We start from the raw sequence: 21,109 nt of genomic DNA, 5'->3' as shown, positions 1-21,109 counted from the left end.
ACGGCCAGAGCTTCCCCGCCGCCTCACCGCTTAAGGAGGACCGAGCGAGTTCCCGGTATGCGCTCAAGGAGGGCCACGGGGCAGGAGCTGTCCCCCACTGTCCCAGTGATTAGGACCTGGCTCTGGCACCAGCCGCCTGGATTCACAGCCGGCTTCATTATCGTATTGATTCCTAGAGGTTCTTTATATATTCTGGATGCTCTGTCCCTGGTCTTACACATGGCTTGGTATTGGAGGTGGGTACTTGGATTTGCATTGTATGGAAGGTATTGCAAATACCTTCTGCCATTCTGTGGTTTGCTGTTGCTTATATTGAACAGGAATTTTCTCAGTGACGTGCAATTTATCAATCTTTTCTCATGTTTAGTGCTTTTTTATTAGGATATTCTCCCGTGTTTTCTTTTAGAAGCTTAATTGTTTTAGCATTCACATTTAGATCTATGGTGGATCACAAATTAATTCCTGTGAATATTGTGGTAGGGGGTCAGAGCTCATTTTTTCTATATGGATATCCTGTAGACCATCATCAGTTATTGAAAGGGCCCTCATCTTTCCACTGAATTGGAGAAGAGTCCCCATTATACACCAAGTGACTGTGTATGTGAGGATCTGTTCTGGACTCTTTTCTATCCCACTGGTCTATTTCTCTATCCTTTTTTTTTTGGCATGTGGGATCTTAGTTCCGTGACCAGGGATCGAGCCCACGGCCCCTGCCTAGGAGGCACAGAGTCTTAACCACTGGACCACTAGGGAAGTCCCTATTTCACTATCCTTGAGTCAACGTCTCAACAGGATGAACCCACTTGCCTTAATTCACATACATACAACACTTCACCCAACAGCTGTTGAATACATGTTCTTTCCGTGTGCACATAGGATGTTAAACAAAATAGACCATATCCTGGGCCATGAAGTCTCAACAAATTTCAAAGGATTGAAATCATACAAGTGTGTCCTCTATGAATTAAACTAAAACTCAAAAACAGGAAAACTATCAGAAAGCCTCCAAGTACTTGGAAATTAAATATCACACTTCTAAATAATCTGTGGGTCAAATAATAATCATGAGGGAAGTCGTAAAATATTTTGAAGTGAACTACAGTGAAAACATGACATATCAAATGCTGTGGGATATAGGTAAAGCAGTGCTTCAAGGAAAATTTATAGCTTTAGAAGAAAGGTTAAAATTAATGCTCTAAGCTCCAATTCAAGAAGCTAGAAAAAGAACAACAAGTTAAATCTAAAGATGAGAGGAAATAAAAATAAAAGCAGAAATTAATGAAACAAAGCAAAAATCAGGGAAACTCAACCAAGCCAAAAGAGATTAATAGAATGGATAATCCCCTGGAAATAATGGGTAAAAAAAGAAAACACAAATTCCAATGTCAGGAATGAAAAGAGGACATCACCACAGATACTACAAACATTAAAAAGCTAATAAGAGTATATTATGAACAACTTTATGACAGTAATTTGAAATTTAAATGAAACAATTTACCCAAACTGACGCTAGAAGCAATAGAAAATCTGGATAATCCTATAACAATTAAATAAATTTAATTCATAATTTAAAATCTTCTCACAAAGAAAATTCTAGGTTCAGATGTTTTCCTTGAGGAATTCCTCTAAACAGTTGAAGAAATATCACTGACCTCACACAAACCTGCACAGAGAATAGAAAATGAGGGAACATTTCCCGTCTCATTTTGGGAGGCCAACACACCATTGATGCTGACACCTATCAGGAACCTGTTGGGCCTCTGCCTTGGCTTCCCCGTCTGTAGAATAGAGAAAGTAGTAATGCCTACATTTTGTGGACCAAATTAGTCAATCCATGTATAAAAGTGCTTGTCATATAGTAATTGCTCAGGAATTGGAGCTGTTTTTTCAGAAAAGCTTTCAAGTGTGAGTGCTCATTTTATTGCACTCTTTAACGCACAGTCTGGAGCAGACAGGGTCTGCCTCTGGCATCTCTGAAGAGCACTAAGGTTTGGGATTCCCTGTATTTTATAGGTGGAAATATGGAAGCTCAGGATGGGAAAGGGATTGCTGAAGGAGTCAGTGCAGGACTGGGCACAGGCAGATTGGGACAACCCCCCAGCCCTGCCCCAGGCCCACGGAATGTATCTCCGGCAGGGGAAGAACCTATGCCCCCTCCCCCACCCCGCAGTGGCCTCAGGCAGCTTCCCACCCTGCCCACAGCCTCAGTTTCCTCCTATACAAAAACAGGATCACGTTTTCTACTTCCTGTCTCCTGGGCAGCACGGATGGGTGTGGAAAGACTCGTGTGCCCTGACACAGGAGCGATAGATGCATCTGTTTAGCGAGCTTCCTTCAGTACAGGAGCTGCCGTGCCTGGATCCAGCCATGCCTGAACCAGTGGACCTCTCCCTGGACATTTTAGACCAGCTCAAAGCCGTGCCTCAGGACACTCACTGCAGGATACTGAGGACCCTGAGGGACTGGAAGCGGCCCAGGTGTTTATCAAAAGGGGAGATTAAGCCCATCTGGAGTATCCAGACCACGGACCCTGAGCCAGACCTTAGAGAGCCCGGGTCAGGCTAGAATCAGTTGAGACCTTCCTGTCCCTTGAGGACTGGAGGAGGCTGACCTGATCAGCCCAGTCCCAGCCCCCAAGCCCCCAAGTGTGCGTAGACTTTCCTACAGTTGCCATTGGCACTGAGTTTCCGCCTCTGCAGATTTCCTGCTCTCCGCTCTTGCCTTTTGTCCGATCCCTCTGTCTGCCCTGCAATTGACCCAGTGGGTCCCTGGTTGCCGAGAAGCCTTCTGAGTGCCGACACCGGCCCAAACTGGCTTGAGCACAGGGAGCCTTGTTGATTTATGGGACTAAATTGTCCTGGGAGACACCTACTGGTTTCAGGCATGGCTGGATCCAGGGGTCTCTCTTTCTATCTGTGAGTCTGTCTGCTCCTTCGTGACAGCTCTGCTCTCAGGCAGGCTGTCCCTGAGTGATGGCAGAAGACGCCACAGCTCCCTGTCTACACCGCACAAGTTCAGTCTTTCCCAGTGGGAAAAAAAGCCAGTCTTCCCAGGGAGTTCCTGGGGATGACCTGGGGCCAGCAGCTTCTGTCCCGTGCCTATCTCTGAACCAGCTGTGGCTGGAGATGGGAAGGTGCCAGCCTTTCGGGCCCAGTCACATTTGTGGCTCTGGACAGGGTGCCGGGGCCTATCGGTGCCACTGAACAACCTGGAGGAGGGTCCTGGCTTTCCATAAAAACCTGCTCAAGTCTGCTGTGTGGGCCACAATTTGGGGAGCAGAGGGCTCCATAACCCAGTGACACCAGTGTAAGAAAGTGAGTGGCAACATTCACCTCGACGTGGACAGGGGTCCTGCCTGGTCTGCATATGGCCACGCAGAGGGACAGGCACAGGAGAGTGTTGTCCCCGCCTCCAAAGCAAATGCCCAGGCCCCTGGAACGCTGTCCACAGCCTCCTTCAGAGCCCATGTCGGCCTTTTGCCGAGCCTGGCCCTGGAGGGGACTGAGTGGCCGGGTGTGGACGTGTAGGGCTCACGTGCGGGCTCTGGCGCGCAGGGCCAGCTGTGGACTCAGCAAGGGTCTTGGCAGGAGGCTGGCCTCCCGGTGGGTCTGGGCCTTGCACCTGGTAGGCGCTGGCCTGCATGGTCTATTGAGTGGCTCCTGGGCTCCTCCTGTGTCCAAGGATCCCCGGGCCTGCGGGGCCGGCCTCACCACAGCCTCTTTGCTCTCCTCTCACAACGTATCCCGAGAGCCACTTCTGCCTCCTTGCTGCTAGTGCCCCAGTCCAGGCCACTGCCGCCCACCCCCTCTCCAGTCCGCCCTGTGCACGGGGACAGTGTCCTTTCAAAACCAACCAGATTTGTCAGCGCAAGGCCAGGGCCTCTCCCCTCTCTGCCTGCTCGGGGGTTTCAGCTGAACAAACACACTTGTGCCGCAGGGCCTTTGCATGGGCTGTTCCTTCCTTCCTAGATTGTTACAGCTCTGCTCATGTGTCACTTCCTCAGAGAGGCCCCCTCCTGCGCCTGCCTCTCCCTTTGCCCCGGCTAAAATCTTCCCACCCCACTGTGCACAGCAGATCCCTGCAGGGGTAGCTGAAGACAAGGTGGTCTGGGAGGATGTGGCACCCTAGGGGTGTGACACACTCTGCCCCTCACGCACCCCCAGTCTGCCCTCCCGGGAGTCCAAACCATCCCTGACAGTAGTTGTTCACAACACTACATATAGTGTTGTGTTGTGTGTGTTCTGCTTCCCTCTGGGCAGCCGTCCACCTAGGCCGCCCGCCTCCTTCTCAGGCTACCCCCCGGGCCCCCAGGCGGGTGCCTGTGCTGAGCACACGTGTGGACAGAACCGAGAGCGGGGCCGGCTGTGACTACGGCCCCTACTCCTTCCAGTGGGTCCCCAAATCATCTGCTTTGGGGGGGGAGTTTATTCTAAACCCTGAGCCCTCCTGGCCCCTTTCCTCTTGAGGGCTGCGGTGTCCGCCTGGCCATCAGCGATTACAGTAGCGATGGGACACCTCCGGCTACAAGGAACAGAAAGCCAGCCCTCAGACAGGCCAGGGACTTATGCTCTCAGCTCCTGGAAGGAGGAAGAGACAGAGGGGCAGCGGGCCTTCCCAGGCACCAGCCTCTCTGCAGGGGGTTCCACGTGCCACCTCAGTGGAAGCGGAGACGGAGGCTCCTGGCCCAAAATGTAGAGTGTCCTTGAACCCTGGAGACGTTTAAGGAATCCCAGAAGCGGGAGCTAATGAAGTACTCAAGAGGCCGTCAGTCGTAACCCTCAGGGTCGGCCCAGGCCTCGGGTGAGGTCACCGCAGGCTGCAGATCAGAGCGCCCCAGGGGCGGGAGCCTCAGGGGTGACACGCAGGGTCACAGTGGGCTGCCTCCCGGGGGTCTCCCCTCGGGCTTCTCTGGCCCCCACCCCACCCCAGGGACTAAAAGGCGGGAGCTGCACCCCAACTCCCATGGAGGAGGGGTCCCACCGGTGCCACTGAGGGGCAGGTAACCCTCCCCACCCCCCCCAGCACAGTTGGGTGGGCGGACGCTGGGGGACGGGCCCCTGGGGTGGGGCTCTGCTCTGAAAGGCCGCCTGGGTGGGCGTCCGTTCCCTGCTCTTCCAGTGACCCGGCCATCCGACCGTGACCAGAGGTGTCCAGACGGGACCTGGGGCACAGAGGCAGCACCTCCAAGCTTGGGAGGCTGACAGCCGCATTTGCCCAGAGCTCTCCCGGGGCCAGCCCCTCCCCGTTTATTTTTCGCCAGAAGCTCATTCTTCACGGGGAATCAGAGCCCAGGCCAGAAGGGTTTTGTATAAACTTGGATAAGAGCAAGATAAACAACCTGGGAGCCCGCACAACAGAGGGCAGCGCGGCCAGGGGAGGGGTCCACGTGCCCGGCTTTGAGCCCAGCCCCCCGTGTCCAGTGGGGGCTGGAAGGGTGGGCTCCAGGCTGGTGTGGCCTCGTGTCCTGGGTCACATGGAACAGCCACGTCGCACCTGCCACCATCGCCAGCCCCTCTGGCAGCACCCTGGGTGCTACAAGTTATAAAATGAAGTCTTGCCTGCCTGAGGGGTGAACAGGGCAGTCGCGTTGTTTAATGCACTCGTAGGGCCCCAGGAGCCGAGGGGGCCAAGTACCTTCCTGGCGGTCTGTCAGCGTCTGAGCCTCATGACTCGTCCTGGCAGAGGGTTTGCTCATTTTCTCCAGCGCGACTTCTTTTTCTCATTGGTTTGTCTGTGTTCTTTGTATTCTGGGTATTAATCCTTTGCCTGCAAAAGTTTCCCCCAGGCTGTCACCAAGCGCGTTTCTTTGCTGGTTCAGAACTGGCAGGTCTGAGCGTCCCGCCCTGCGATCCTAAGCTGGCCGCCCAGGCTTTGTTCCTGACCTCCTGGTGTGCTTTTTAAAATCCATTTCTGTGAATGTGGAAAAGACTTTCTTTTTCTTCCCCAGGTTGGGCTGGCGGTTGGTCCAGCATCTCCTGCCGGAGAGGCCTGTGATTTTCCCAGAACTTTAAACACTAAGCTGAAGCGGGTCTGAGTGTGTGTGTCCCAGACCTACCCCAGCTTCTATCCCTCCACGCTTCCTATTACTTCATCATATGTGTTGACGCCTGGTACAGTCATTTCCACCTGTATGCATTTGTTGTGCATTTTAACCAAAGTTATGCATGTCCGTGGTTTAAGGAATCCAGTGGTTCTTGGGGGTTTTCCAGGAAAAGCAGCTGTCTCAGGACCACCTTCCCGGCAGGCAGTTTCCAAGTCAGGGCTCATCCCAGCCCCTCCTGTGAACGCCTCTGCTTTCACTGCTGCATTCCTCAGCCAGGGCGTATCCCTGCAGGATGAGGAACTAGCAGCTCCCACAGACCCACACCTACTTCTTGGTCCCTCTATCTTTCTTCCTTTTTTTTTTTTTCCAATTTTACTGGTCTAGTTGATTTACAGTGTTGTGTTAATTTCTGCTGTACAGCGAAGTGACTCAGTTATACGTATATATATTCTTTTTCATATTCTTTTCTATTCTGGTTTATCACGGGATACTGAATACAGTTCCCTGTGCTCTACAGTAGGACCTTGTTGTTTATCCATCCTACGTATAATAGTTTGCACCTGTGAACCCCAAACTCCCCATACTTCCCTCCCCCACCCCTACCCCCTTGGCAACCACAAGTCTGTTCTCTATGTCTGTGAGTCTGTTTCTGTTTTGTAGATAAGCTCTTTTGTGTCATATTTTAGATTCCACATATAAGTGATATCATATGGTATTTGTTTTTCTGACTTACTTCACTTAGTATGATAATCTCTAGGTCCATCCATGTTGCTGCAAATGGCATTACTTCATTCTTTTGAATGGCTGAGTAATAGTCCATTTTATCTCTCTCTCTATAAATACATATGTATATATGTAAAGAAGATGTGGGACATATATACAATGGAATATATACCCGCCACATCTTCTTTCTCCATTCATCTGTCGATGGACATTTAGGTTGCTTCCATGGCTTGGCTATGCACACGGGGTGCATGTATCTTTTTGAATTATAGTTTTGTCTGAGTATATGCCCAGGAATGGAACTGCTGGATCATATGGCAACTCTATTTTTAGTTTTTTGAGGAACCTCCATACTGTTCTCCACAGTGGCTATACCAATTTACATTCCCATCAACAGTGTAGGAGGGTTCCCTTTTCTCCACACCCTCTCCAGCATTTATTATTTGTAGACTTTTCTTTTTTAATAATTTATTTATTATTTATGGCTGCATTGGGTTTTCGTTGCTGTGCGTGGGCTTTCTCTAGTTGCGACGAGCGGGGGCTACTCTTCGTTGCGGTGCGCGGGCTTCTCATTGCAGTGGCTTCTCTTGTTGCAGAGCCTGGGCTCTAGGCACGCAGGCTTCCGTAGCTGTAACTTGCGGGCTCTAGAGCGCAGGCTCAGTAGTTGTGGCGGACGGGCTTAGTTGCTCCGCGGCATGTGGGACTTTCCCGGACCAGGGCTCAAACCCGTGTCCCCTGCACTGGCAGGCGGATTCTTAACCACTGCGTCACCAGGGAAGTCCCTATTTGTAGACTTTTTAATGATGGCCATTCTGACCCGTGTGAGGTGATACCTCATTGTAGTTTTGATTTGCATTTCTCTAATAATTAGCAATGTTGAGTGTCTTTTCATGTGCCTGCTGGCCATCTGTGTGTCTTCTTTGGAGAAATGTCTATCTAGGTCTTCTGCCCATTTTCCCATTGTGTTGTTTGTTTTTTTGATGTTGAGTTGTATGAGCTGTTTGTATATTTTGGAAATTAAGCCCTTATCGGTCACATCATTTGCAAATATTTTCCCCCAGTCCATAGGTTGTCTTTTTGTTTTGTTTATGGTTTCTTTTGCTGTGCAAAAGCTTATAAGCTTGATTAGGTCCCATTTGTTTATTTTTGCTTTTATTTCTATTACCTTGGGAGACTGACCTAAGAAAACATTGGTATGATTTATGTCAGAGAATGTTTTGCTTATGTTCTCTTCTAGGAGTTTTATGGTGTTCTCTCTTATATGTCTTTAAGTTATTTTGAGTTTATTTTTGTGTATGGTATGAGGGAGTGCTCTAACTTCACTGATTTACACGCAGCTGTCCAGCTTTCCCAGCACCACTTGCTGAAGAGACTTTCTTTTCCCCATTGTATAATCTTGCCTCTTTTGTCAAAGATTAATTGTCCATAGGCGTGTGGGCTTATTTCTGGTTGGCCTCTCTGTCTTTCTTTTTAAAATTTCCGGGTCCTTCATCTCAATGGATTGGTGGAGGGTTCTCCTCTCTGTAAAGGTTTGAAGCCATGTTCACAGTTCTAATTTTCTAGGGGGATCCTTCCGCGCACACCCCGAAGTTCGCCACAGGTGCGTCCAATCATCCAGGGTTACCTACATTCAGATGCGCTCCCCAGATAAAGACCCCCGGCATCCCTGGGCCCTGACCCCACAGCCCCTCCACTCCGCAGGGACTCCATCAGGACCACGAACGACGCTGTGGGCTGGTCTTACCCTGTCCTCTTAAAGACATACGCGAGACAGGTCGAACACACGTGCCGTCGTGCTCTTTAATCTTCGAGGCTGAGGACGACAGGCCCCACCTCCCTCTCTCATTGGTGGAGGACCGAGTCCCCGCCCACCTCGGTGATCTCATCACCATCCGCCTTGGCCGCAGCTGGAAGTACCGTTCGCCGCCGAGATGCCCTTCCTGCCTGGAGGTACCTTACGGCCCTGCAAATGCTTATCAGTCGCTTTAACAGATGCATCCGCCAGCCATCGTCACCTCTCCTCCGTCTTCCTGCCCCATCTGCACGGTCCCCGCCGCCCGCCCCGGGTTAGGAGAGCGCCTCCGTTCTGCCTATGGCCTGTTGGATTCTGATGCCTCCTTACTCCGTGACTGTTGCCTTAACAGTACCCTGGTCTCTGTTTTTTGGGCACAATATCTTATCTCTCTGGGGATTGTGATTTCAAAGGGCATTTTGGTGGCGGCATCCCCAGACTGCCTGCTTTGTCCCCGTTTTTCCAGCACTTCTATATGATTTGGTCCTTCCCTTTGGGGGCGGGGGGGGGGTGCGTGGAATTCCTTGGCTGTCCTTCCACGTGGACAAGAAGGACCAGCAGCGCCTTGTGGGATCCGAGCAGCGCCTGGTGACTGGCCGGCCTCTTTCTTGGGGTCCCCGAAAGGAGGTCTTCTTCCCCTGAGAAGCTTGCTTGGGTCTCCTGCGTGGGTGGGGTGGAGTGCCCGTCTGGCTGGTGGCATCCCGGAGCAGAGTGCGGGAAAAGGGGCCCGACCACAGGTCGGAAGGCGGCACCTCCTTTACCCCTCCCCCAGCCCTCGCCGTCCCCCACTTTCCCAAGGTTGGGGCCTCGCGGACCCAGTTTCTCTGGTAAGGAGGGTCTGAGCTCATTTTGTCCCGGGGCCTGGCGGTGGGAGGTAGGGAAGTTCAGACCCCTCACAGCCACCTGTGCCCCACTGCTCATCACTGACCCCTTCTGCAGGGACTGGGTTTTTCACTGTCACAATATTCACATCTGGGGGGTGGGGGGATGGGTGCACTCCTGTCCCTGGACAACTGGCCAGGCCACCTGACCTGCCTCGGCCAGTGGTTCGTGAGCAGTCATGAGGGCCACAGCCAAGCAAAAGCTTAAAGGTCAGGGTGTGTCTCTGCCTCCTTGCTTTTCGCTTTGCTGCAGGATGGCCAGAGAGGGCTGTCTTCCCACCGGGCACCTGGAGGAGAACAGCATGTGAGTGGAGCCTTGGGGAACCTGGCAGGGGGGACACGGTGCCTGTGTGAGAAAGGAACCTCAGCTGCCGACAGCCACCGTGGTTGCCGGGCTGTTTGTACCAAGCGCGGCCGGGCCGGGCTGACAGCTGCCCTCACTGAGGTGGGTACCAGCCTCACCTTCCCATTAGAATCTCTCACCCACTGCTGTCTCCTCTCCAGTTTCCTTTGCTCCTGTGGGTTCTCCTCTGGTTAAAAGCCCTCGGTGGTCATTCCGGAGGGGCTTGCCGAGGGGGACGTGGCTGCAGTGACCCTGTGCCTGTTTCCCAGCCAACACTCGTGCAGACTTTACGGGCGCCCCTGACGCCCCTGAGCCCATGCCTCTTGGGTTCTCTCGCCCCTGTTCTCTTTCAGAGCAGCTTGTGGGAGCAAACTCCCTGAGTGCCCGTGTGTTTGAAAATGCCTTTAATTCCATTGTTGTGCTTGAAAGCCTGTGGCTTGGAGTAGAATTTGAAGCGTCCCTTCACTGTCTTCATTCTCCAGGTGTACCTGTCCCCCTGATTTTTGTTCCTTTTCCCCCTCGTATCCTCCCCCACCCCTCCGTCCCTTCCTTCTCTCCATCCTTAATTTCCTGTGGCTGCTGCCACAAACCTGGTGACTGAGAACAGCAGACACCTGTTGTCTCCCAGTTCTGGAGGCTGGAAGTCAGAAGATCCAGGAGTGGCAGGGCTGTGTCCCCTGCAGTCTCCGGGCGAGGGTCTGTCCCAGGCTCTCCCCCTCTGCTGCCAGCCGCTCGGCCTGGAGCTGCGTCACTGCCCTGTCTGCCCATCTCGTCACGTGGCCCCTCCGTGTCTCCCTCTTCTTTTTTTTTTTTTTTTTGGCTGCACCACACAACCTGCGGGATCTTTGTTCCCTGACCAGGGATCGAACCCGTGCCCCCTGCAGTGGAAGCGCAGAGTCTTAACCACTGGACCACCAAGGAAGTCTCTCCGTCTTCTTATGAGGACATGAGTCACTGGACTTAGGATGTCAGTGTGACCTCATCCTCACTTGATCACATCTGCAAAGTCTCCATTTCCAAATAAAGTCACATTCACATGTATCGGGGGTTAGGCCTGAAACATATTTGGTGGGGGGACACCATCAAATCCACAGCACCCCTCTCCATTTTGAAGATTTGTCTTTATCTTTAGAGTTCTGACATTTTACTATTATGTGTCAGGTCAAGATTTTCTAACCTGAAAACCACATTCCTCTTCAGTTTCGGGGAAACTTTCCCCAGCGTGTGTGTGTGTGTGTGTGTGTGTGTGTGTGTGTGTGTGTGTGTGCGCGCGCGCGCGCGCGCGCGTGTGCGCGGAGTGCCTTCCCTCCCCCTCCCTCCCCTCTGGTCTCCTCCTGGAACTCCTGCTAGAGGGACAGTAGGCCTGGGGCATCTCTCCTCCACGTCTCGTGACTGTGTTTTTCTGGGCTCTACATTCTCGAGGGATTCCTCGGCTCAGCACATGAATCTATTTACTGCAGGGACACGATTCCTTCCGCAGACGCTGCCCTCTCTGGCCTCCCTGCATCCCAGAGTCTTCTCCGGCTGCTCCGTCAACTGTGTTTCCCAGGCTTGGGGGTGGGGGTGGGGTTCTTTCTTCAATCGAGCTGCTGTTTCCCGCCCGTCCTGGCCTGCTTCCAGTGCCCGGTGTGCTGGCTGAGTAACAAGCCCAGAGACGTTCCCGTCCAGATCCCTGAGATACGCTATTTCACACGGCCGCTGGGGCTGTGGGATTAAACTCAGGGTCTTGAGAAGCGAGAGCTCTCTGGATGGTCCAGGTAGGCCCAGGGCCATCGCACCGGTCCTATAACAGGGAGGTGGGAGGGTTGGCCCGTAGGGGAGACGGATGTGTCACAGGGTCCAAGAGAAGCTGGGTCGGAGACAGGCTGCGTTGCTGGCTTTGCAAGTGGAGGAGGGGCCACGAGGCAAGGGATGCTGGCGGCTTCTAGGAGCAGATTCTCCCCCGAGGCTACAGAAGGAACGTCTCTGCTGACAGTTTTAAGCCCCCAGGCCTCCTTTGGACTTCTGCCCTCCAGGCTGTTGGATGAGGGCGTGTTGTCTTGGTCTCGCTCAGTTTGCAGTGATTTGCAGCCCAAGGACATGGGCTTAGGGACCTGCTCTGCTGCCCCTCTGCCCCTGTAACCTAGTCATAAAACTAATACGTGTTCATCTGATAAATTCTGGGAAGTACAGAAAAAGTGTTAAAATTTTGCGTGGAAGATTCATACTCTGGCTCACGGGCAACCATTGTAATGGTTGGATGCACTTCTCGCCATCCACAGGAGAGATGGGGGAGGGGACTCAGGGATGGAGGGAGCTGGGCGGGAATATGAGCCATTTCTGTTTCTCCCACTTGTGTCTTAGGTTCCGAGCGCTCGAGCGTCAGGACTTTCTAAGCAGCATTTTGGTGTCTGTACCACCTTCCACTTGATGGGCGTTTCATTCCGTTATTTATGTCACCGGGTTTTGAAGTTTGCATTTTTTCACTATTGGCCTAAATCGTGTATCTCTGATCATTTTCCTGGCCTCAGTGCCCGGGAGCGGAGTTGCGAGGCCAGTGGGAAGGGGAGTTTTAAAAGCTTCGCATCTGGAGCGAGTTGTGGAGACAGTGTTGTCCCCCGGGGCCCAGCGCCAGGACCCGAGCCAGAAAAGGGCTGAGGAGGTGGCGCTTCGTCGGTGGGCACGGGGCACAGTGGGCATTTGGGCTGGAGCCCGATGCCACCCATCTCTGCCCAGAGAGATGGCGCAGGCAGCGTCTGGGGGGCTGGAGGCACCTGGAGGCGCCTGGCTTCACCAAGTGTCTCCCAAACACCTCTCAGTGCTGGAACGCAGGGATTGGCCCGTGAGGCTAGAGAAGGTGGCCCAGGCCCCGGGGGGACACCTGTGTGGACGGCCTCGGGGGTGTGGCTGTCAGGGCTGCTTGCCCCTTGGCTACCCTGGGCCCCAAGTCCCGGCGGGCCTGCAAGTGGCCTGCTCACTGGGGTGCGTGGGAGAGACCTCAGCCGCACACTCGGCAATTACCGCGTGCCCCCGATGGACGTGTCAGACGTGGCGCCCACGCTGGGCAGAGAGGAGCCTGGCTCAGGCCCATCCCAGCGGCCATCTCCAGGGCTGTCACACCGTGCCCCACCCGCCCCCGGCCGTCCCCCATCTCGTGGCTCAGGGTTCATGGAGGGCTGCTTTGGGCCCTGGAGAAGGGTGGTGGGCACCCATCACAGGCTGGCTGACCCTTGGCCAAGGTGGACACTCCCCCGGTTGCACGGCTCCTGGGAGAGGCCAGCGGAGGCTGGTGGGGGAGGGAAGGCCTGCCCTGGGGGCCACCCCCATCTCAGAGCTGGGACCCGAGGCTGCTGTGAGCGCTGAGGCCCTGAGGACGGGCAGCAGGTGGCAGCAGCTGGCAGTGGGCACAGGGCACAGCCCTGAGCTGCTAGAGCCTCCGGAGCAGCCCTGGGCTGTGAGGCCAGACCCAGTTCAAGCTCCGGAGAGAGAACCTGGGGCTGGGGGCCCTCAGGGGCGGGCATCCACTGATGCCTGGGGGAGGGGGCCCCGGAGGTAGGCAGGGGGCAACTCTGATGCCCCCACCTCCCCCGGGGTTGAGGGAGGGCAGGGCCCTGGGGTTCCTGTCACTGTTTGGGGCGGGAGCAACCAGCCACATCCCTCACTTTTGAAGTTTCCACAGTTGGGAGGATTCAGTGAATGGGGTGGGGAGGGGGAGGAGGGCCCCACCCCCGCTCCTCGCTGCCCAGCTCCAGGGGCAGCACAGGATGCAGGGCCCACACCCCTTTGCAGAGCTGGCGACCCCAGGGCACCCCGCCTGCCCCCAACCCTGGCCTTGAGCCAGCAGCCGGCTTCACACCCCCTTCACCAAGGCCCTAAATCGTAGGTGGTTTTCCTCTCATCTGTGATAAACGATTAACCACAGGTGTGGACCTGCCAGCCAGGTGCCAGCAGGAGGGGTTGGGGGCAGAAGCCGTGACCCCTGCGGTGCCCAGAGGCTGTCGACTGAGGGATGTGACAGGGCTCATCTGCCCAGGGGCCGCCGGGAGCCCCCCAACCTGTAGCCCACGTGGGACAGAAAGCACCCAGGTCCTCGGCCACCCCAGGCGACGGGGACAGGCAGTGAAAGGGCTGGACGATTACTGGGCCCTTTTCCTGCTCTTGGGACATTTATTTTTCCCGACAGGAGTCCTTTTTCTTCCGTCTTCCCCCCCTTCCTGAGGCCTGGAGGCCTCCTTTATGCACAAATATGTTATTTTGAAGCACTCTGCATTGTTCTGAGATTTCAAAGTCACGGCCAGAAGCCAGAGACAACATATTTTTCTGGCTATAACAGTAACAGTAAATCCTGGTCACTAAAGTATGCTTGGAAAATAAGAAAGCACGCGGAGAGAAAAAATTTGACTCTGTGTTGCTGTGAGAGAGCAGGACTGAGTATTTCGGTCTCTTTCTCTTCAGTTTAAAGTAACATACACACTTGTCCAAAACTAGCGCATGGCTCTGAAACCTGGTCTTGCATTTAATGCTCTATCCTGTGTGCCCCGGCGTCCCTTCACATTCCTGGTGGCCGTGGGGCATCCCGTCCATAACCAGAGGCTCCTACCCGCCCCTCCAGCAGCCTGTCCTCACCCACAAGGCATGCCTGCCTGGGAGACCCCTACCCTTCGCAGACACTCCCCCCGGCTTTGGGAGTGGGGGGCTGCATTGCACGTGGCAAGTCCGAGGTCTGCCTGGGGTTTGGACTTGAACCTGACGGAGGGACAGGGTACTTCAGCTCAGAAGAGAAAGCCGGTGCCCTCTGACCTTCCCAGTCCCAGGGACCCCCAGGGTGCATGTGGTTTAGGGACCGTTCGCACTCAGCTGGGGGTGCACTCACGGTCCCCACTGGACAGAGGGGAAGCTGAGGCTCAGAGAGGGCGCGTGTGGACAGCAGGGGTCAAAGTCTGCGGGTCAGGCAGAGAGACCCCAGGGGCCCGAGGCGCCAGCAGGGTGCTGGCTGGCGGGGGGGGGACCCGGCAGGTCCTCTGCCCTGAAGTGCTCACCGCCTGGGTTCCGCGCCGCACCCGAGCCCAGGGGCCGCTTGACCCCGTCCTCCCTGTTCCCCAGGACACCCTGAGATGGGACAGCCCTGGGAGCCCCGTGACACCTGCCATGTCTTTGGAAGAGGGGCCGTTACGCCCAAGGAGAGGCGGCCAGGCAGGCCCCACCTACCACCCACCCAGCACGGCCTCAGCACCCTTGCCACCCACTCTCCACGAGGGCACCGCCGCCAGCTTCAGCCCACGGGGCCTGGCGATTTCCCTCAGTGACCCACTCCCAGGGGCAGGCAGCTCCAGCCCCACCTACGCCTGCCACCCACCGTACCTGCGCGGAATGTGCTCCTCCGACACCCCTGACGTGAGTCAGTTCGACACCAGTGTGGCTGCAAGAGGGCGCACCGTGGAGCAGAGGCCTGGGTGCCTCACCCCAGCGCCAGGCCCCGGACCCGGGGTCCCGGCACAGTCTGACACCAGCACCAGGGCCACCTTGCGACTGGGATCCTCAGGCCGTGGGGAGCTCGGTCAGGCCAGGAAAGGGTGGCAGGGACAGAAAGCACTGTTCCTCACTGGGACCCTGGGCCCGGCATCGCAAAGGAGAACCCAAGCTCTGGTGGCAGAAAAGCCCCCTCCAAGCGTCCGCCCCCCGCGGGAGCCCCGGCCTGATGAGCATGGCCTCGAGTGGAAGCCTGGGTGGTATCCTTCTGTGCAGTTCAGGAAGGCCCACCGGCAATCTTCCCCGCCCGCCTGTGCACCTGCCCCCGCACTGAGCCAGCTCCGTCCTGTGCAGCCACCCTGAGCCCTGCCTGGCCTGCCGCCCGTGTCCTCCGACCCCAGCACCTGGGCCAGGCAAGGGCCAGCCGCCAACACTCCAGCTGCCCGTGTCCTTCTGTTGCAGGAAGGGGGACCCCTTCCAGGGCCGGGGATGGCTCTTGTCTAACGCTCGGAAATGAAATGTCCGAGGAGACAGACGTGCTGACACAGCAAGAGACGTTATTGGGAAGGGGCGCCCGGGGGGAGAGCAGCAGGGTGAGGGGACCCAGGAGGACTGCTCTCCACGTGGCTCGTGGTCTCGGGTTTTACGGTGATGGGGTTAGTTTCCGGGTTGCCTCTGGTCGGTCATCTTGCTTGGCCCATAGTCTGACTCAGGATCCTTCCTGGTGGCGCGCGCATCTCTCACTCAGGATGGACTCCAGTGAGAAGGGCTCTGGGAGCTCGGGTGTCTCCCTCTTCCAGCCCCTCCCGAATCCTCCCGGGAGTTTTGGTGGTAGCGGCAGCACCGTGTCCCTTATGGGGACCTCCTGTTGTGAGAGAACTCAGGCAAGCGGCCTGGTCAGCGGTTCCCTACCGCTGCCTCATCGGGCGTGCAGCCTCTAGGTGGCAGCCCTGCCGAGCCCTTGGAAGGCAGAGGGGAGACTTCCTGGCTCACAGCATCTTCCCTGCGGTGGGGTTTCCCTCAGGCTCAGCCCCTCCCTGCAGGAGGCTCAGCTGCGCCTCCCCCCTCCAAACCTGCTGCCCACCGTTCGCTGGATCTACTTTCCTTTTCCTTTGCTTTTGTGTTTCTAGCATATTCCTCTAGAACATTATGGACCGAGTGGTGTCCCCCCCAGATTCATATGTTGAACCCCAATGTGGTGGTGTTAGGGGATGGGCCTTTGGAGGGTAATTCGGGTTAGATGAGGTCCCCACGATGGCATTATCACCCTTCCAAGAGACACCAGAGGGCTCCAGCTCTCTGTCTGTCTGTCTGTCCGTCACGTGAGGACATGGCAAAAAGGTAGCCGCCCGCCTGTAAGCCGAGAAGAGGGTTCTCCCAGGAAACAACCCTGCTGGCCTTGGCCTTGACTCGGACCCCCAGCCTCCAGATGTGAGAAATAGATGTCTGTCCTCTAAGCCTCCGGGGCTGTGGGTCTCTCCTGGCAGTCGGAGCGGACTGGCGTGAGTCTGGTGCCCAGATGTCGTCTTGACTCCTTGTTTCTGCCTCTGCCACACGCTTCCGTCACCCAAGCGAGCTGCACGCCCCCTTCCAGGCGGCTGAACTCCTACCGCCCAGGAGGGGCCAGCTGGGCTCTGAGCTGTAGGTCTGCCCCCTCCCGTGGTGCAATCACCACCACCACCACCACCACCACCACCACCACCACCACCCCCGCGCCCGTGCCCGGGGTGACATCGCTGACGTGCAGCACAGCCCTGGAGGGCTGCCCTGTGCTGATGCGCTCAGGCACAGACGGAAAAGTGGAGCAAAATGGTTAGGAAGAGCTGCGTTTCTAACATAACTCATTCTAAGTATTTATAATTAATTTTTTACTAATGACGGTAACACCCCGCTCACAAAATTCCTGAAAATTTAAGGGCAGGCTCTTGGGAGCCGCTTGGTGTTTCTGTTTCCGGCGGATGCTGAATCCCCAGCCCTGGGGGGCAGGCGGCAACAGCCCCCCTCCGTCACCATCGCCCAAGCTCTAGCCCTGGGAGTCTTCCAGCACCTTCCCAGCCTCCCTTGGCGCAGTGGCTCCCAGTGTCGCGGGGTGGGGGTGGGGGGTCCCAGCTGGGGGCACAGGTATCCGCAGGGCCCTCTGGCCCCAGCGGCCTCGCCCTGTTGTGCCCCGGCAGCTTTCCTGGGTGAAAACAAGCACAGGCTGCTCTCCTGCTCTTCCGGGGTCCCGGGGGCGGCCTGGCTCTGGGCTCTCCTGCAGCTGTTCCTGGGCCAGGCTTCTCCAAGCCAGTTTCCCAGCACTGATGACTCGGCTTCGGGATCAGTGTTCCCACTGTGGCCACCTCCCGAGCAGAGGGAGGGAGGTAGGGAAGCTCGGCCTTTCCTGCCCCGAGGTGGTGGCCCTCCAGGGGGGAAGAGCACGGGGCTGGGATACGGAAAGTCCAGGCTGACACAGTTGACCGGCCAGAGGTGACTTGAGACCACTCTCTGGGGGGAGGGCATGGTGACCCAGGGTCCAGCCAGGGCTGCACCCAGGCCACAGCAGCACCTGGTGGTGGGAGAGCTGCCGGCTCTCCCGGGTCCCTGCCTGGGGTCCCCTGTCCGGGAGACACCGACTCAGGCCCCTCGGGCTCCCGACGCCTCCCCCTGGGCCCTGCATCTCAGCTTCCCCTGCAGACCCCAGCAGGGAGTGCCCACCGGTTCCTTCCAGCCCCACCCAGGCAGCAAACCCAAGGGTGCAGGAGCCCCGACCTCATACCCCTGTGCACTGTTGGGGGTTTCAGCCTTGTCTCTGCGGCGTGGCTCTCCTTCCCTGGGGCCCTGCCCCACCCTGCCCAGGCTGGGCTGCCGGGGCACTGCCTGCTTCCAGGCCCAACACAGACATCCCAGGACTGAGACCCAGGCCACCGCTTTCAGATTCCAATCCATTTCTGGACTACAGAAATTCCTATCATATCTTCGAGTCCAGCCGTTTCTCCTCCCTCTGTATCTGTCTCTCTCTGTCTTGCCGCCTCTGTCTCTCTCCCCCAGGTGTTCAGAAATACTCCAGCGGCGGCCGCATCCTGGACCAACTGCCTGAGGACTGAAGATGCTCCAGGAGGCCCTGCCATGAACACGGGGGCTGCTGTCAGGGGAGCAGCATCAGGACAGCGAGGTGTGGGGTGGCTGCAAGGAGGGCGCGAGGGCCCTGGACTGACCGAGGGGGCAGCCCCCAGTGGGCCGGCCCCTCCCCAGTTCCCAGGCCTGCATCGCTGTGTGGATCTGCTTCCTGGGCAGAAGAGGAGGCTGGACAAAGGGGAGGAGCGTGGCCCCAGGATCAGGCCTGGCCTTCCCAGGCCGTGGGGCCCTGATCCCTGAGTCCCGGCTGGGGTTCCCTCGAGGGACAGAACCCTGTAAGCACCCCCTTCCCAGAGCATGGGGTGGTCACACCCTTGAGGTCTGGCACTGGACAAGGGCCCGTCGTGAGGCTGGTTATCCCACAGCCAAGTGCACAGGCCCAGGGAGGCCGCTGGTCCGTCCCTGAAGGTGTGGTTTTTCCCACCTGAGGTCCGCACTCGGGAGGGGCAGGGGCTGGTTCTGTTGGGCGGGTCATCTCAGGTCCTGGGCCCCCGGCCTCCCTGGCTTTGAGGCAGCCTCGCTCCCTCTGTCTCCAAACCTTCCCCTTCTCTCAGTTTCTCAGGGCCCCTCATGAGGAGGTTCCTGGGGGGCTTCACCCTCCCCCAGCCCCACTTCTGCACAGCCTCAGGGCAGTGCCACTCAGCTGTGGGCGGGGCTCGCCTGGGTGGTGAGAATGGGCTGGGCACCCGCTGGGGTGTCCTCAGCCCCCCGGGCCCCAGGACTTTCCAAGGGGACATGCTCTGTCCTCCCCCTTTGGGGTGTGTGTGGTGTCTGATAAAGGTGACCTGCACCTCCTCACAAGAAGCCATGGGGCCTGGAGTCCACCTGTGAAGTCCCAGGAGGAGACAGGAGCAGGTGAGATGGGGGGGCGATCAGCAAAGTGCAGCCTGGGCCCCTCCACAGAACAAGTGGCCAGATTTCTTCAGCACCTAAATGGCGAAGGGAAAAAGAGACAAGACAGATCATAACGTGTGGGCCTTACTGGATCTTGATTTGAACAAACTGTGTGTAGTCACACATCTGAAACCACATATATACACATGCACATATATATGAAATTTGAACACTGGCTCTACATTTGATATTAAGGAATTATTGTCAATGTAAAAAAAATTATTTGTAAAAAAAAATACAGTAACATGGCCTTTTTTTTTTTTTTTTTTTTTGTGGTACGCGGGCCTCTCACTGTTGTGGCCTCTCCCCTTGCGGAGCACAGGCTCCGGACGCACAGGCTCAGTGGCCATGGCTCATGGGCCTAGCCGCTCCGTGGCATGTGGGATCTTCCCGGACCGGGGCACGAACCCGTGTCCCCTGCATTGGCAGGCAGACTCTCAACCACTGCGCCACCAGGGAAGCCCAACATGGCCTTTTTTAGTGTATAGGTCTATGAGTTTTACTGCCTGTATGGATTTGCGTAATCTCCAACACAGTCCCATGGCCCGGAAGCCCCCTCCCGCTGCTCCACTGTAGGCGAGGCTGCACCCCAGGCCCTGGAAGCCACCGCTCGGTTCTCCTTCCCTGGTGTTGCGTCCTTGTGCCCATGTCACTTAAATGGAGCCCTGTACCACGTACGCAGCCTTTGGCGACTGGCTTCCTTCTCTCACATGATACATTTATGCCCCCTCAAGTTGCAGAAGTATCAGTGCTTTGTTCCTTTTTATTGCTCAGTGGTGCTCCGTGGTGGGGATGGACCACGGTCTATGCACTCACCCCGTTGAAAGCCATCTGGGTTGTTTCCAGTTTGGGGCGATTATGAATAGACACGCTGTAGACATTTATGTACAGGTTTTTTGGGTTTTTTTTAATTTAATTTTTAACATCTTTATTGGGGTATAACTGCTTTACAATGGTGTGTTAGTTTCTGCTTTATAACAAAGTGAATCAGTTATACATATACATATGTTCCCATATCTCTTCCCTCTTGCGTCTCCCTCCCTCCCACCCTCCCTATCCCACCCCTCCAGGCGGTCACAAAGCACTGAGCTGATCTCCCTGTGCTATGCGGCTGCTTCCCACTAGCCATCTATTTTACGTTTGGTAGTGTATATATGTCCATGCCTCTCTCTCACTGTGTCACAGCTTACCCTTCCCCCTCCCCATATCCTCAAGTCCATTCTCTAGTAGGTCTGTGTCTTTATTCCCATCCTGCTCCTAGGTTCTTCATAACCTTTTTTTTTTTTTTGCCTTTGATTCCATATATATGTGTTAGCATATGGTATTTGTTTTTCTCTTTCTGACTTACTTCACTCTGTATGACAGACTCTAGGTCCATCCACCTCACTATGTACAGGTTTTTGTGTAAAGGTAGGTTTTCATTTCCCCAGGGTAAGTACCCAGGAACGGCAATGCTGGGTCATTATGTAAAGTGTCTGGTCGACTTTTTTTTTTTTAAGTAATAAACTTTTTTATTTTTGGCTGCATTTGGTCTTTGTTGCTGGGCGTGGGCTTTTCTCTAGTTGCGGTGAGCGGGGGCTACTCTTCGTTGCGGTGTGCAGGCTTCTCATTGCGGTGGCTTCTCTTGTTGCGGAGCACGGGCTCTAGGTGCATGGGCTTCAGTAGTGGTGGCGCGTGGGTTCAGTAGTTGTGGCTCCCGGGCTCCAGAGCTCAGGCTCAGTAGTTGTGGCGCACGGGCTTAGTTGCTGTGCGGCATGTGGGATCTTCCCAGACCAGGGCTGGAACCCGCGTCCCCTGCACTGGCAGGCGGATTCTTAACCACTGTGCCACCAGGGAAGCCCCAGGTTGACTTTCTAAGAAGCTGCCAAGCT

General features: G+C 55.9%; 1 long non-coding RNA gene across 2 annotated transcripts in view; it reads left to right on the top strand.

Moving 5' to 3' along the window:
• Positions 1-21,109, top strand: part of LOC117200509 (uncharacterized) — a 71,822-nt gene that overhangs the window by 855 nt on the left and 49,858 nt on the right. The window contains exons 2-3 of one of the 2 annotated variants that reach the window (XR_007478489.1): positions 8,468-11,539; positions 14,865-20,760. This is a non-coding gene — a long non-coding RNA (uncharacterized LOC117200509). Of the gene's footprint in view, positions 1-5,726; positions 11,540-14,864; positions 20,886-21,109 lie in introns of those variants that run through there. The other variant, XR_007478490.1, reaches the window with a different exon arrangement.

The sequence above is a fragment of the Orcinus orca genome, chromosome 7 (genome assembly GCF_937001465.1).
Source record: "Orcinus orca chromosome 7, mOrcOrc1.1, whole genome shotgun sequence".
Classification (NCBI taxonomy): Eukaryota; Metazoa; Chordata; class Mammalia; order Artiodactyla; family Delphinidae; genus Orcinus; species Orcinus orca.
Note: the sequence above shows the minus strand (reverse complement) of the source record. Positions and strands in the feature narration are given on the sequence as shown.